Source organism: Mauremys mutica, chromosome 14 (assembly GCF_020497125.1).
Source record: "Mauremys mutica isolate MM-2020 ecotype Southern chromosome 14, ASM2049712v1, whole genome shotgun sequence".
In the NCBI taxonomy this organism is placed as follows: Eukaryota; Metazoa; Chordata; order Testudines; family Geoemydidae; genus Mauremys; species Mauremys mutica.
This window is the reverse complement of record NC_059085.1, coordinates 9119741-9135831: the sequence shown is the minus strand read 5'-3', so window position 1 is coordinate 9135831 and position 16091 is coordinate 9119741. Positions and strand designations below refer to the sequence as shown.

General features: G+C 53.8%; 1 protein-coding gene across 1 annotated transcript in view; it reads left to right on the top strand.

The window, feature by feature from the left end:
• The first annotated feature begins 1415 nt into the window (after positions 1–1415).
• LOC123349220 (adhesion G-protein coupled receptor G1-like) overlaps positions 1416–16091 on the top strand; it is a 37364-nt gene continuing 22688 nt past the window's right edge. The window contains exon 1 of the mRNA XM_044987108.1: positions 1416–1697. The gene's annotated coding sequence lies outside the window, so the exon portion shown is untranslated. The remainder of the gene's footprint in view (positions 1698–16091) is intronic.

The window sequence follows — 16091 nt, the reverse complement described above, 5'->3', positions numbered from 1 at the left end:
GCATTACATTTCAGCGTGTTAGAAAAGTTCTCATCCACAAGCTTATCTGTTGGCCTTGACAGAACAAACGCATACAGATTTTCCTCCCCCCTCTCCCCCTCCTCCCCGCCGCTTTTGCTGTTTTAAACTCCTACATTTGCAAGCTGAGATTGCTGACAGTTACACATTTTGCTTGCAGTCTGTTAGCATCTTAGGCTGGTTAAAGTTCACAGCATGGAAGTTCACTCAGGCCTGCAGTCACAACTTTGGTTTACTCAGGTCTAGTGGCACCAACAATAATATCAGTAATTTGCATATTAATTCCCATCCTTTCTATACTTCTCACTGACTTGTTAACAGAGCTGTCCTCTCCTTCCCCTCCTGCCTGGGCCTCACACCGGGGTGCAGTTATCAAGCCATCCATTTCAGTAATGATAAGCAGTGCATTAAACACTAGTGCATTAAACCTCAGGGGAGGTGAATACTGGGGAGGAAGAGAAATAAGGTACCACCAGTGTCTCTGTGGCGTGTGTGTAGGGGTCTGAGGGTGCCTGTGTATGTGTGTAGGGGGGTGTAAGGTGTGTGCATGTGTAGGGGTGCCTCTGTGTGTTGGGGTCTGAGGATGCCTCTCTGTGTGCAGGGGCGGCTCCAGGCCCCAGCATGCCAAGCGCGTGCTTGGGGCGGCATGCTGCGGGGGGCGCTCTGCCGGTCACCGGGAGAGCAGCAGGCGGCTCTGGTGGACCTCCCACAGGCATCCCTGTGGAGGGTCCGCTGGTCCCACGGTTTTGGTGGAGCATCCGCAGGCACGTCTGCAGGCGGTCCACCGGAGCCGCGGGACCAGCGACCGGCAGAGCGACCCCCGCGGCGTGCCGCCGTGCTTGGGGTGGTGAAATGGTTAGAACCGCCCCTGTCTGTGTGTGTGTGTGTAGGGGTGTAAGGGTGCCAGATGTGTATCTGAGTGTAGGGGTCATCTGAGGGTGCCTGTATGTGTGTAGGGTGCTTTGGTATGAGAGTGTCTGTGTGTCAGGGTGTGATAGTGCCTTTGTGTGTGTGAGTCTTCCCCTGCGGTGGGAGCTGCTCAGGGTGGCTGGGAGGTGGGCAACCAGCCAGCTCCCGGCTGTCCTCCAGCCCCGTGAAAAAAACGCAGAAATTGGGCTTGTTTTTGGTGTATTTGGCTGGTGAGTTTGTTGGTTAGTTTTTGGCTTGTAGCTTGTTGCAAGGGGAGGAGAGAGTCGGGTGCCCAGCGGCCCCCCCCCCACTGCACCCCGGGATCCAGTAACACACAGTGTTGGGGTTCTCAGGGGCTGGCTCGTTTTGAAAGGGGAGTTTTGGCCCCTGGGGACAGTCGGGGCGCGTATTTCCCCGGCGCGTTCGGCCTGTCCAAGCCCCGCCCGGCCGCGAGGGGCGGGGGAGACTCGCACTCCCGGGCGGCTCCCAGGACAGCGCAGGTGGAGCCCGGACGCTCCGAGCTGCCGCAGGGCGGGACGCGGGAGCGCGCGGGGCTGGAGCGGCGCGGAGCCGGGCGGGAAACTCCCCTCAGGGGCGCGGCGCCCCCAGCCCGCCGCGGAGGCGTCGGTGCGGCCCCAGCGCCCGGCTCCCCGCGGGGGCTGCAGGCGGCTTCCTCCCCCGGCCGGGCGCCTAACGCGGTACCTCAGCCCCAGCCCGCGGTACCTCACCGGAGAGCTGCCCGCGCCGCAGCGCCCCTCGCCGGAGCACAGGTACCGGCTCGTCCGGCGGGGCCAGGGGGCGGGGGCGCCAGCGATCGGGGCCGGATCCCCTGTCTCGCAGCGGGAGGTGGTTAGCGGGGGGGGGGGGGTGCAGTGAACAAGTTGCTAAATAAGGCGGCGCCAATCCCCCGGGACTCTTGTGCCCCTGTGGACAGTACTGGGTTCCGCTTGGTCAGGGCTGTCGCGTGGCCCCCCGGAGCTCTGCGTGACAGGGTTTTCCCCAACACTCCCCCCCCCCCCACCCGTTTTGTGAACTAGTTACATGCAGTGTTGCTAATGTAGTGATTGTTTGGGAATTTGAATTGAAATTGAAACATTAATATGCACTTTAAAAGCACATAAAGTGTATGATAAAATATGAGTCTCTGAAAAAGTAGAATAGGTTTGAAAAGTGTGAACATAGACTAGCTTCCTTATACAGCGGTTGTTTTTTATGACAATGTCAGTGCATTCATTTCAGTGATGTTGGCCAAATGATGATTTGTAAGCAAAGTCTAAATGAGCTCTCCCTGACAGCTAGTGATGAGCTGGGGGCCGGGGGGGAAAGGCTTCAGGACCAGATTGTATTTACAGTCCCACTTAATCTATCTAGGTATCCAGCAAACAGAGCTGCGTTGCCCAAGTGATAGATTTTGGCTGGGGTTGGGTTACAAATCACTTGAATGCAGGGCGGGTGGGGGAATGAAATGTTGTTCTTATTGTATGAGTAAAGGGCAGTAGAACTGTACTTAGCCTATGCTGATTGAGGGCATGAAGAGAGAGGGTGGGGACCAGATGTTTTGCTTGATGGGCTGCCTGAGTCACAAGTACTATTTGACCTGCCCCACTCCACTGTTTAAAGACAGAGCTGATTAGGCTCCATAGATCGTCTTTTGTTAAGTGACCACTGCAGTTTAAATCACTGATAATCAGGTCTAAGTAGAAGAGAGGGCCCAGTCTACACTAGCAGCAAGGTTCCCCCACTGAGAGCTCAGCTGAAATCACTGTGAGCTGGGTGGAATCTCAAAAGACATGCGAACAAACATGGCTGTGGTATCATACTTTCTATTTAAGCAGGAGATACCACACACTACAAACTGGAGACCAGTGTTAAGTGCATTGTCACTTGTTCATCCTGAAGTTGAACACTAGCAAATGCTCGCTATCTTTCTGCAAGAAATTTAACTGACTGGCTAGAAGCATGCGGTGCAACAGTGAAAGACTCAACAGTTGAAAAAGTGAAGACCTCTCTCACCACATTCAAAAAATTTGCATACATGGCTGATGAATGCACTGATGCAAATGGGCAAGTATTAAGTCATTGTGTACGTTATCTTGATGTCAGTGGTAGGCCAGTAGATGCATTTCTAGATGTTCAAGTTATAGAAGATACATCGGCTGCATCTCTGACAACCCACATCTTAGAAGAGTTAAATGCTTGTCAATTGGACCCCAAACAGATGGCTTCTTGTGCATTTGATGGAACTGCAAACTTCTCTGGAAGACATGGAAGCTTTGCTCAGAGAAAAGTGTAACCTTAATCACTCCTATACACACTGCAGAGGCCATCTCCTCCAACTAGCACTAGTACAAGCTGCAGACTCTTCAAAAGACATTAAAAAAGCTAAACATTTAATGTCTTCATTATATTATATTTTTCAGCAAGAGTCCAAAAAGACTGAATATCTTGGAAAATATAGAAGATACACTGGGACTGAAGTTCAAATTGGTCCAACCTGGGAAAATCCTCTGGCTTTCTCATGTGCGATCCTTGGCTTTGTCTTAAAATTACTCCAGCCATTATTACTGACTTTGGAAAGTATCTACCAAGATGGGATGGATCTAAGTAGTGAGGCTGGTGGATTGCTTTTGCTACTACGTTCAGAGAAGACTATTGCCATTCTTTCTCTTGTAAGTCTACTGTTGAAACCACTTGGGTCATTAAACAATGCCATCCAGGCATCTGCTCAGGGCTGGCTCCAAGTTTTCTGCCACCCCAAGCAGCAAAAAAAAAAAAAAAATCCGATCGGCGGCACTTCGGCAGCAGCTCAAAGAGGATGAGAGGGACTGAGGGTCCCACCACTGATTACCGCCAAAGACCTGGACAGGCCGCCCCAGTAGCGGACGGAGTGCTGCCCCTTTGTATTGGCCGCCCCAAGCACCTGCTTCCTTAGCTGGTGCCTGGAGCCGGCCCTGCTTCTGCTACAACAGTAGTACATCTTTGTACAGCAATAGAAGCTACATTTGGATCTATCAGAGAGCTATCCATTGAAGAAGTACTGGAAGAAGCAAAGACTTCAGTCCAGAAGTTGACTTCATTTGTCAACTTCTGGACTGAAATCATTTCTATTGAATCCTTAAGTGAAGAAGACAAGAAGTGTTTAAGACAATTGAAAAAGTACACAGACTTTATTCTTAAAAATCTACAACAGCGACTTCTAGATTCTACTCAACTTCTATGTAGCTTTTACAGATCCCTGTCCTATAAAATAGTGACAGTTGAGTGGAATGAGGCACTACCGGCAATGGGGCTGCCATGTGCTCAGGACAGAATAGAGAATTTGAACACGGAGTGGAATATCATACGATGAATGAATGAATGAAGATTTGACTTCACTTCTTTTGTTATCATCACTAGTGGCTCGACCAGATCTTTATGCTGTTTCCTGGGATGAAAGAAGTAGGAATTCATCTCTTTCTACTTCCAGTCACAACAGGTACAGTTGAGTGTTCTTTTTCATCATTTAATAGAATTTTGTGTTCTGAAATAAGTCGCCTTTGCCTGATCACGTGAATGAACTAATGAGCATATCAATTGAAGGAATGGAAGTACTGGACATACGAGAAGTCACCAAAGATGAACATGTTGTATTCAAGAAGTTTATAAACAGAGTTGTGCAAAATTATAACAAGAAACCAAGAAGGATGCAGATGTCGTGCTTCATAGAATGCTTGAGATGTCAACTTTAATTTGCGTGATTTCAAAACATGAGTTAAATCTAATAAAATGGTCATGAAACAGTTTTCAGTTTTTATTATGGTGCTATACAGCCCACCTTCACTCTCACGGTCTCACCCCTCATCGGCCCTGACCCCCCACCCCTGTAAATTCGAACACCCAGGAGTGTGTTTGCCTGGCAGAGATGGGGAGCGCTTCGCAAAGGGCGAGGGAATTGCCCTTTAAATTCCCAGTTGCCTGCCTGGAAAACTGCTGGCCCTCCCTTGATTTCAGCCAAAGGACCGTGAAGGCAGCTGAAGATCTGACAGCACTGGGCAAAGCGAAACTCGCGCTGCGAGCCAGAGTTTCTGAGCAGCAGCTGCACAGGGGCTCCAGTCACTTTGCTTTGCCGTGCTGATCAATACCCTACTTTCTGGTGTGGTTAGACAATGAAACTGCTCTAAAAAACACGCAGGGCCGTGCAGCCTGGAGGTGGAGGTAGCATACAGGCAGTAAGCACCCACTCTGGCTTTCAAGCTAACAGTGCTGGCCCATTGATGTAGCTGGCATGTGGCACTGTTAGCACCTTCCAGAGCCAGCTCCAGGCACCAGCATAGCAAGCAGGTGCTTGGAGCGGCCAATGGAAAGGGGTGGCACGTCCGGGTCTTTGGCGGCAATTCGGCACTGGGTCCCTAAGTCCCTCTTGGAGCAAAGGACCCGCTGCTGAACTGATGCCAAAGAATGAAGCAGCATGGCTGAGCTGCCGCTGAAGTGCTGCCAAACACCTCAGCTTTCCCATGCAGGCAGGAGTGGGGGAAGGAATGAGCCAACATGTGGGGCTGGGGAGAGTTTTGACCAGGCTGTGTTCAGTTCAGGAGGAAGGAAATCGAATGTGGCAAGAGAGATTGTGCAGACAAGCTAGTATTATGGGCAGGGCCTGTCTCTGTACCTGGCACAGCAGGGCCCGGATTCCTGATTGGGGCTGTTAGGACGACTGCAATATAAATAATGAACAAGAGCGTCACTTCCTTTGTGGGGGCCACGAACCCCAGCCCACACACTCAGCTGAGTTGGTGTGTTGTATGTTTCCCCTCTGGTGTCCTGCTTCTCACTGTTCTTTCTCTCCTCCCCATCCCTGCAATCACCCCCTTGTGGGTGGCACACACAGAGCGTTGCATATTGTAGCCTATAGGACTAACCTTCTTGCTTACATATATATATATTTTTTTCTTATAGTTTAAGTATTTAATATATTGTAATAGGTTTTTAGATTCATATTAAAGTAAGTTGGTCTGTAATGCAAGAGACCTGCAGGCCATATCCTATATGTTAAGCTAAGGCAAAGTTAGCATATCTATATTAAGACCTTTTACTCGGAAAGCAAAGTTGACCTATATCTTGTTACCTAAAGAGATGAGAACCCACACCTATGTCTATGACCTTTTATTTAGACCAATAGGCAATGGAAAATGGCATAGAGGGGTTTTCAGTGTTGTACCCACAGACTTAACAAGTTCACCACAAGTGTGTACATGCATGTTATCCATACACACATACATACTAGCCCGTGGGGTAAGCGTATCCTAACATTTTGTGGGTGAGGAATGAAATTTGGGCATAGGAGGAAGGATTTCCAGCACTTTGCCCTATAAAGGAGGTGACCCACCTCGCTAAAGTATTCTCACTTTACTCTGCTCTATCATTCTCACTTACATTCTATTTCTACTCTATCTGTCTATTTATGATGATTGCTACTATTGGTAGGCTGTACTTGTTCTTCTGAAACTTTGTTTCAAGGGAACTAGGCTAAGCTTGGTTTGCCTAAGTTTTATTCTTAGTTTATTAGGTTTTGATTTTAAGTTTAAGTTAGTCAAGTAAACCCTAAGTAGCATTAGCTTTTTCTAAGCACTGCATCCCTCACTCAAGAATTGAAAAACCTGAACTGCAAGGCTGGTCCTGTGTCTCTTACCACCAGGTCATCAAGGAAGGGTGTAAGTATATTAACCAAAGATTTGTTGCATATAATACATACAATAATATAGTATCTTTTGAATAGCAGTAATGCAGTTGTAACTTTGAAACTCTGGGTATTTTACCATTTACTTACTTACTGCATTGATTTTAATAAGTCTTTAAGGTTATATCTGTCTCAGTGTGAGCTTCCTGTCATACCCCCAAGGGCCTTTATAAATTCAGTGGAGCCTGATTTGGGACAAGAACTTTTATCTTCTGATCAAACAGATTGGCGAGCCTAAAAACCATACTATTAATATTAATAATTAATTACTATTAATATTAAATAAAATCAAAATAAATTAAATAATTGATAAATTAATATTATCAGTATGCCCTAAATCAGGCTACAATATTTGTGTGTTAGAACATCAATGAGCCTGTGTTGGCTGGTTTTATTATCTGAGAGCAGTAGCATGGGAAAGGCTGATATACAAGTGCAAAGAACATGCTGTGAAATCCTCCAGCCTCAGAGAAGCAGTAGAGTAGTGGAGGAAGAAATCATAATCCCTAAAAGGGCAAACAGACTTCCCCTGTGCTCACAAGTGATTGGCCAGCTAGTCCTGCTGGAAAGTTTGGTTAGTTGCTTTAGTGCTGTGAAGGTGCTGGGTTGACAACCCTTGAGACTGGAGTCGTCCCTTGTAGCCACAGAACAGGCCCAATGGGGGCAGTAGCAAGCTTCCCTAACGCTCTCCCACCAGTCTCCATGGCTTTGCTGCTGAGAGACCCTCCAAGGAAACACCACTTATGGGAAAACTCCCATATGCACACTAGCATGGCTAAAAATAGCAACGTAGATGCACACCGGGGACCCTGGTTTCCTACTGACATTGCTGAAACCCACTCTTCTTCTTCGAGTGATTGCTCCTATGCATTCCAATGTAGGTGTGCGCGCCGCACGTGCACGGCATCTCGGAACTTTTTTACCCTAGCAACTCCGGCGGGCCGGCTGGGCGCCCCCTGGAGTGGCGCCGCTATGGCGCTGAATATATACCCCAGCCGGCCCGTCCGCTCCTCAGTTCCTTCTTACCGCCCGTGACGGCCAGTTGGAACAGTGGAGTGTCCCTTACCTCCACAGCCCTAGCGTTTACTCCATCTCTTCCTGTATATAGTTTGTTAGTTAGTTTAATAGTTGTATAGTATAGTTAGATAGGTATAGTAGTGTAAATAGGGAATTAGAGGGGTTAGCCCCTCTTCTTCTGCACCCGGTGCGGGCTTATGCCCGGGGCACCGGGATTCAAGCCCTGCGCGGCTTGCCAGCGGCACATGCCGGTGAGTGATCCGCACGATTCGTGCCTTCGCTGCCTTGGGGAGGGGCACAGAACAGACAAGTGCCCGATCTGCGTGGCCTTCAAGCCCCGGACGAGAAAGGAGCGGGACTCGCGCCTTAAGCAGTTGCTAATGGAGGCTTCGCTCCAGCCTCCGGCGCCAAGTCCATCGGCGCCGAAGCCCTCCTCGGCGGGCAGCGCACCGGCAGCACCGAGCCGCACCGGGGCCGAGCCTCCTCGGCACCCGGCACCGAAGTCCCGGCACCGTTCCCTCTCCCCAGGACGGAAGCACAAGGTGCCGAAGGCGGCCTCTTCCAAACATCCGCAGAGACCGCTAGCCCAGCCGCCTCCGACACAAACGGTACAGGCTGAGGCAGTGCACAAGCAGTGCACGGCGCCGTTGACTCCGGCGCCGCAAGGCCCGTCGAGTCCGGCACCACTCAGCTCCCCGGTACCCGCCGAAGAGGAGCTGCGGATCCCGTCCACGCCTGAGGCGTTTGCGACGGCGAGGGAGCTGATCGAGCTCGCGGAAGCTCCAAGCCCCCGGCCCCCGGCTCCGCCGGTGCGGGCACTCAAGTTGGTAGGCAAACCGATGATGATGCGGCCTCCTTCCCCAGACAAGCGAGACGGACGCTCCAGGATTCGGTCTCGATCCCGGTCCCACTCTCGGAGGCGGTCCCGATCCAGAGGTCGTTCAGCTTCGCGGCGCCACTCCCCATCTAGGCACCGGTCGCAGTCCCGGCACCGCTCGCATTCGCGGCGCCGGTCGTACTCCCGGCAACGGTCCCGGTCACCGAGTTACCGGCACCGCAAGAGGTCCGGCTCCAGTGACCGCTTTCGGCGCCGAGTCTCCCGAAGCCGCTCCCGACACCGCCGATCGCCGTCGAGGTCGAGCTCCCGGCACCGCTGATCCAGCTCCCGGCACCGCCGGTCCAGCTCCCGGTACCGCTCCGCACGCAGGTCCCGCTCTCCGCTTAGGTCACGTGATGACCGCCGCCGACCTTCAACGCCTGCTACACACCTGACGCAGGTTTCGGTGGGGCATTCGGGACCCGCCTCGGCTCCTCCCTGGCCCTCGCATGAACCCTCCGTCGCTTCCCCTGAGGGCAGCGCAGTGGACTTCAGGGCGGCGTCTCAGGGTCGGGACCCTGGACCTCAACACTGGGGGTATTGGGTCCCCTGGGCCCAACACGAGCAAGGGCCTCCCCTACAGCTGAGGCAGACGCCTACGGGCCGTTCAGCGCCGGAGGCGACGGTTAGCAAGCGCCCCCCGTCTCCACAGGAACAGGCTGGCTCGCCGCCAGGCCCGGCACCGGGGCCGGGGCCCGTGGCTCCTGACCGCCCAGGGGCTGACCAGGCATCCGAGGAGGTGCTGCCGGGCCGCTCCTCGTCCTCCTCTCCTGACGAGGCGGTGGCAGGAGCATCAACATCTGAACCCCCGCCTATTGACCTCAAGGCGCATCAGGACCTTCTCCGCCGTGTGGCGAAGTCCATGAACCTGCCCGTTGAGGAGGTCACGGAGGACGATGACCCTATAACGGACGTTGTGGGTTCGGACGCCCCAGTGCGTGTAGCGTTACCCTTTATCCGCACTATCCAGCGGAACAATACAACAATCTGGCAGTCGCCCTCCTCAGTCCCCCCCACGGCGCGAGGGGTAGAAAGAAAATACTCTGTCCCACCCAAGGGGTATGAGTACTTCTATGTGCACCCCTCCCCGGACTCTCTAGTAGTCCAGTCGGTGAATGACCGGGAGAGGCATGGCCAGCCGGCCGCCGCACCAAAATCAAAGGAGTCGCGGCGCATGGACCTCTTGGGCCGAAAAGTTTATTCGGCGGGTGGCCTTCAGCTCCGCATAGCAAACCAGATGGCGCTCCTGTCCCGGTACACTTTCAACATCTTAGGGTGCCTGGGAAAATTTTCGGAGCTGACGCCGCAAGACTCCTGCCGGGAATTCTCGGCGCTCCTGGACGAGGGCAAGACGGCCTCCAGGACCCTAATTCGGGCGGCCTTGGACTCCGCTGATTCAGGAGCCAGGACAATGGCGTCCGGAATAACAATGTGGCGTATTGCCTGGCTGCAATCCTTCACCTTGGCGCCGGAGGTTCAATACACCCTTCAGGACCTCCCCTTTGAGACACAGGGTCTTTTTTCAGAAAAGACAGACACGAGAATTCAGACCCTGAAGGATGGGAGGGTTGCTATTCGGACTTTGGGAATGCACGCCCCGGCTACCCAAAGACGATCGTTCCGGCAACAGCCCTACCGGCCCTTCACCCAGGCCAGGTCCCGGCCATTTAATAATCGCCGAGCGGCCCCTTTCCGCCGCAGACCGTCGGGGGGTCGGCATAACCAGGCCCAGAGCTCCTCGAAGGCTCCTCAAGGCCCAAAACCGGCCTTTTGATGGGACGCCCGAGGACGGCCCACCACTCTCCCCCCCGGATCCATCCCTTTTGTTTTCAAGTCGCCTTTCCCGCTTCCTCCAGGCGTGGTGTTCTATAACATCGGACAGCTGGGTCCTCAACACCGTCCAGCACGGCTACCGCCTGCAGTTTATTTCGCCCCCTCCCTCCCACCCACCTTCCCCGTCCCTCTTCAGGGACCCCTCTCACGAGCAAGTCCTCTTGCAAGAGGTCCAGACTCTGTTGAGCGTGGGTGCTATAGAGGAGGTGCCCCGCAGCAGGCGGGGCAGGGGATTCTATTCCAGATACTTTCTCATCCCCAAGGCGAAAGGAGGTCTTCGTCCCATCTTGGACCTCCGGCAGCTCAACAGACACCTGTGCAAGCTCAAGTTTCGCATGGTGACCCTGGGGACCATCATCTCTTCCTTGGATCCGGGAGACTGGTTTGCTGCCCTCGACATGAAGGATGCATACTTTCATGTGGCAATTTACGCCCCCCCCCAGACGCTTCCTGCGCTTCGTAGTCAACGAGGCTCACTACCAGTTTGCGGTTCTGCCCTTCGGCCTCTCCACCGCACCGAGGGTGTTCACCAAGGTTATGGCAGTCGTCGCCGCAGCCCTCCGCCGTCGTCGGATACATGTGTACCCGTATCTCGACGACTGGCTGATTCGCGGCCGCTCCCAGGAGCTGGTAGCGGCTCAGGTGACCGAGATTCTGCATCTGTTCTGGTCTCTAGGCCTCCTTATCAACACCGAGAAGTCCAGCCTAACTCCAGCACAAAGAGTGGAGTTCATAGGAGCGGTGCTCGACTCCAATTTAGCCAGAGCCTGCCTCCCTCGTCTTCGGCATGAGACGATAGTCTCGCTCATACGGGCCCTGCAGGCCTTCCCTTCAACTACGGTGCGATCCTGCCTACGCCTGCTGGGGCACATGGCGGCGTGCACGTTCGTGACCGCGAACGCAAGGCTGCGGCTTCGCCCGTTCCAGATGTGGCTGTCATCGGTGTACCGCCCCCACCGCGACAGCATGGACATGGTGGTTACGGTGTCGAAGCCCACTCTCCAGTCGCTCACCTGGTGGCTGAATCCAGAGGTGGTCTGCGCGGGGGTTCCGTTCCACCCTCCTCGCCCGTCGGTCACCCTGACCACAGACGCCTCGGCACTCGGCTGGGGTGCTCACATAGGCGACCTGCACACCCAGGGTCTCTGGTCGGCCCACGAACTCTCCCTCCACATCAACGTCCGGGAGTTGAGAGCGATCCGCTTGGCGTGTCTCGCCTTTCGAGCCCACCTGAAGGACCGCTCTGTAGCGGTGTACACGGACAACACTACAGCAATGTTTTACGTAAACAAGCAGGGCGGAGCCAGATCCTCCCCGCTCTGCAGAGAAGCGATGCTCCTATGGGACCTTTGCGTGACCCTCTCAATTCGCCTCGAAGCGTTTTTTCTGCCGGGGGTGCAGAACACGCTAGCAGACCATCTCAGCAGGTCGTTCGCCTCCCACGAGTGGTCCCTTCGCCCGGATGTGGCTTATGCAATCTTCCAGAGGTGGGGGTTTCCCCAGATAGACCTGTTCGCCTCCAGGGTCAACAGGAAGTGCACCAGGTTCTGCTCGTACCAGGGTCGAGCTCCGGGCTCCCTCTCGGACGCGTTCCTCCTGACGTGGACAGGTCCCCTCCTCTACGCGTTTCCCCCGTTTCCACTCGTACACCGTGTGTTACTCAAGCTTCGGAGAGACAGGGCCCGCATAATACTCGTCGCTCCGGCCTGGCCGAGACAGCACTGGTACACCCTGCTGCTCGAGCTGTCAGTTCGGGATCCCATTCCCTTTCCGTTGTGACCGGACCTCATCACTCAGGACCTCGGCAGGCTTTGTCACCCGAACCTGCAGTCGCTGCATCTTACAGCTTGGTTCCTGAGTGGTTGACCAACGCAGAGAGGGGTTGTTCGTCGGCGGTGCAACAAGTCCTGCTCGAAAGCAGAAAGCCTTCGACGCGCTCTACCTACCTCGCGAAGTGGAAACGCTTCGCGCTCTGGTGCGACCAGCGAGGTCTTAACCCATTCTTGGTCCCTATCTCAACCATCCTCGACTACCTCTGGTACCTGAAAGGTCAAGGTCTGGCAATCTCTTCCCTGAAGGTGCACCTGGCGGCTCTGTCGGCCTTTCGGCCTGCCATCGGAGGTCGGTCCGTCTTCTCTCACCCGATGGTTGCCCGCTTCCTTAAAGGTCTCGACCGTCTGTACCCGCCGGTACGTCCTCCTGCCCCGACCTGGGATTTGAACCTGGTTCTGGCCCAGATGATGGGACCGCCCTTCGAGCCCCTGGCTACGTGCTCTCTGCTTTATCTCACCTGGAAGACGGCCTTACTCGTGGCAATTACATCCGCCAGACGAGTCTCAGAACTCCGCGCCCTGACGGCAGGGCCCCCGTATACCGTCTTCCATGCGGATAAGGTGCAGCTTCGACCGCACCCGGCCTTCCTCCCCAAGGTGGTGTCGGCCTTCCACCTCAACCAAGAGATCTTCCTCCCGGTCTTCTTCCCGAAGCCGCATGTCTCACCTCGTGAGCAGCAGCTCCACACCCTGGACGTCCGCAGGGCCCTCGCTTTCTACATCGACCGGACGAAGCCCTTCCGGCGTTCGACCCAGCTGTTTGTGGCAATCGCTGATCGCATGAAAGGCGAGTCAGTATCCTCGCAGCACATTTCATCCTGGGTGACGTCATGTATATGAACGTGCTACGAGCTTGCTCGCGTCCCCCCATGCCGCCTCACCGCTCATTCCACCAGAGCGCACGCTTCTTCGGCCGCCTTCCTGGCCCATGTCCCCATCCAGGACATCTGTAGGGCGGCCACCTGGTCTTCGGTACACACCTTCGCTTCCCACTACGCGTTGGTGCAACAGTCTCGAGACGATGCGGCCTTTGGCTCAGCGGTCCTGCACTCGGCCACGTCTCACTCCGACCCCACCGCCTAGGTAAGGCTTGGGAATCACCTACATTGGAATGCATAGGAGCAATCACTCGAAGAAGAAAAGACGGTTACTCACCGTAGTAACTGGTGTTCTTAGAGATGTGTTGCTCCTATCCATTCCAGACCCGCCCTCCTTCCCCACTGTCGGAGTAGCCGGCAAGAAGGAACTGAGGAGCGGACGGGCCGGCTGGGGTATATATTCAGCGCCATAGCGGCGCCACTCCAGGGGGCGCCCAGCCGGCCCGCCGGAGTTGCTAGGGTAAAAAAGTTCCGAGATGCCGTGCACGCGCGGCGCGCACACCTACATTGGAATGGATAGGAGCAACACATCTCGAAGAACACCAGTTACTACGGTGAGTAACCGTCTTTTTTCTATTTTTAGCCATGATAGCGTGGGTATATCTGCTGGAGCAGCCTCGCTGCTTTGATTTCATGATAGACTTATCCTCTGGCAATGGCCAGTCCCACTTGCTTCAGAGGAAGGAGCCAAAAACCCGGTATTGGAATATTGTGGACTAGCCTGTGCAGAGGGGAAGTTACTGTCAGTTGTAGCAGTGGGTTTTGCGATGTGGACACCTGCCCTTTAGGAGCTGGATCCAGACCAGTAGCTCTTTTCACACATGCTACTGAACAGCTGTCAGAACATTCTGTTCTTTCCTTGTGCTTGATTTCACCTCATTACAATTTCAGCAGCACCGCGAATCAAAATGGGAGGAAGGAAAAATAGGAGTGAGCCAGGAAATAGGAGTAATGCAGTGAAATGGTTATAGAAAAACAGCTGGGGCAGCTATGCTCGCTGTAAAAGTAGGGGTTGAACTAGAGCAGGGTTTCTAACCCTGTGAGGCGTGACCCAAAATGGGGTCGCAAGAATGTATCAAAAGTTTATGGGGCAGGCTGGGCTCAGTTCCTCACTCTGGGGTCTCAGCACCACTCTGGTTTGCCCCAGCCACTCTTCCATCATGACAACATGGGGCCAGATGGGCCAGATTGGAGTGAGTGGTGCTGCAACCCCAAGCACCAAGTCACAACTCCACTTACACAAATTTGGCCCAGCCAGGCCAAACCTGAGCAGTGCTGCGACCCCAGAGGTCACAACACCCAGAGCGGGGAGCTGAGCCCAGCCAGCCCTGGTGGCTAAGAGCTGGGAGGAAGCAGCTGGTGTCACATTCTCTGATAAATGCTTGCACTCCAGTGTACCTCCAGCCTGCAGGACCTCCCAATGTACCACTCCCCCACAGCCATACCACCTGTCCTGGTCCCCAGCTCTTCTCCCACTGCACCCCAGCCCCTTCTGCTCCCCCACTCCTCCCCCACTGCTAATGGGGGGAGGAAGAGGGCACGGAGTCATGATAGGCCATCAAGGTTTACAAATGGGGCCTGAACCCAAGAAGGTTGAGAACCACTGAACTAGAGTATGGATATTGCAACATGAACATTTGTTTCTACTGCTACTACAGATCCTAGGAGGGACATGAGAGAGGGTTACAGGTGATAGGCCAAATATTTTTATTTATATTACACAACCCCTGCCTGATGGGCTTGCATGGGCAGACAGCAGATGCTGACCCATGTGCACACTGAATTCTCAAGATTCCTAGAGGTTAAATCTAGAAGGGATCATTACATCATCTAGTCTGACTTCCCGTCTAGCACAGGTCAGAGAATTTCCCTGAGCTGCCCCTGTATTAAGCCCAATAACTTGTGATTGACTAAAGCACATCTTCCACAAAGGCAGCCAGTCTGGATTTGAAAACATCAGGAGATGGCAAATTCACCACTTCCAGTGGTGGTTAATCACCCTCACTGTAAAGTCGCGCACTTTACTTCTAATTTGAATTAGTTTGGCTTTAACTTCCAGGCAGCCATTGGTTCTTGCTCTGCCTTTCTCTGCTAGCTAAGGCCTGGTCTACACTAGGACTTTAAATCGAATTTAGCAGCATTAATTCGAATTAACCGCTCAACCGTCCACACTAGGAAGCCGTTTAATTCGACCTAGAGGGCTCTTTAGTTCGAATTCGGTACTCCACCCCGACGAGGGGAGTAGCGCTAAATTCGACATGGCTATCTCAAATTAGGCTAGGTGTGGATGCAAATCGAACTTACTAGCTCCGGGAGCTATCCCACAGTGCACCACTCTGTTGACGCTCTGGACAGCAGTCCAAGCTTGGATTCTCTGACCAGCCACACAGGAAACGACCCGGGAAAATTTGAATTCCTTTTCCTGTCTGGGCACTTTGAATCTCATGTCCTGGTTGGACATCGGGGCGAGCTCAGCAGCACCTGCAACGATGCAGAGCTCTCCAGCAGAGGAGTCCATGCAATCCCAGAATAGAAAGAGGTCCCCAGCATGGACAGACCGTGAAGTCCTGGATCTGATCGCTGAGTGGGGCGATGAGTCTGTGCTTTCGGAGCTGCACTCCAACAAACGGAATGCAAAGACCTACGAGAAGGTCTCCAAAGCCATGAGAGACAGAGGATACAGCCGGGATACAACGCAGTGCCGCGTGAAAATCAAGGACCTGAGACAAGGCTACCAACAAGTCAGAGCGGCAAACGGACGCTCCAGAGCACAGCCCCAGACATGCCGCTTCTACGAGGCACTGCATGCCATTCTAGGTGGGTCTGCCACCACTGCCCCACCAGTGACCGTGGACTCTGAGTATGGGATAGTGTCGAGGGGCAGTTCCTCGGTGATGTTCGCCGATGGGGAAGATGAGGAAGGGTTTGTGGAGGACGACGCAGGCGACAGCGCTTACAATACCGCTTTCCCCGACAGCCAGGATCTCTTCATCACCCTCACAGAGATCCCCTAC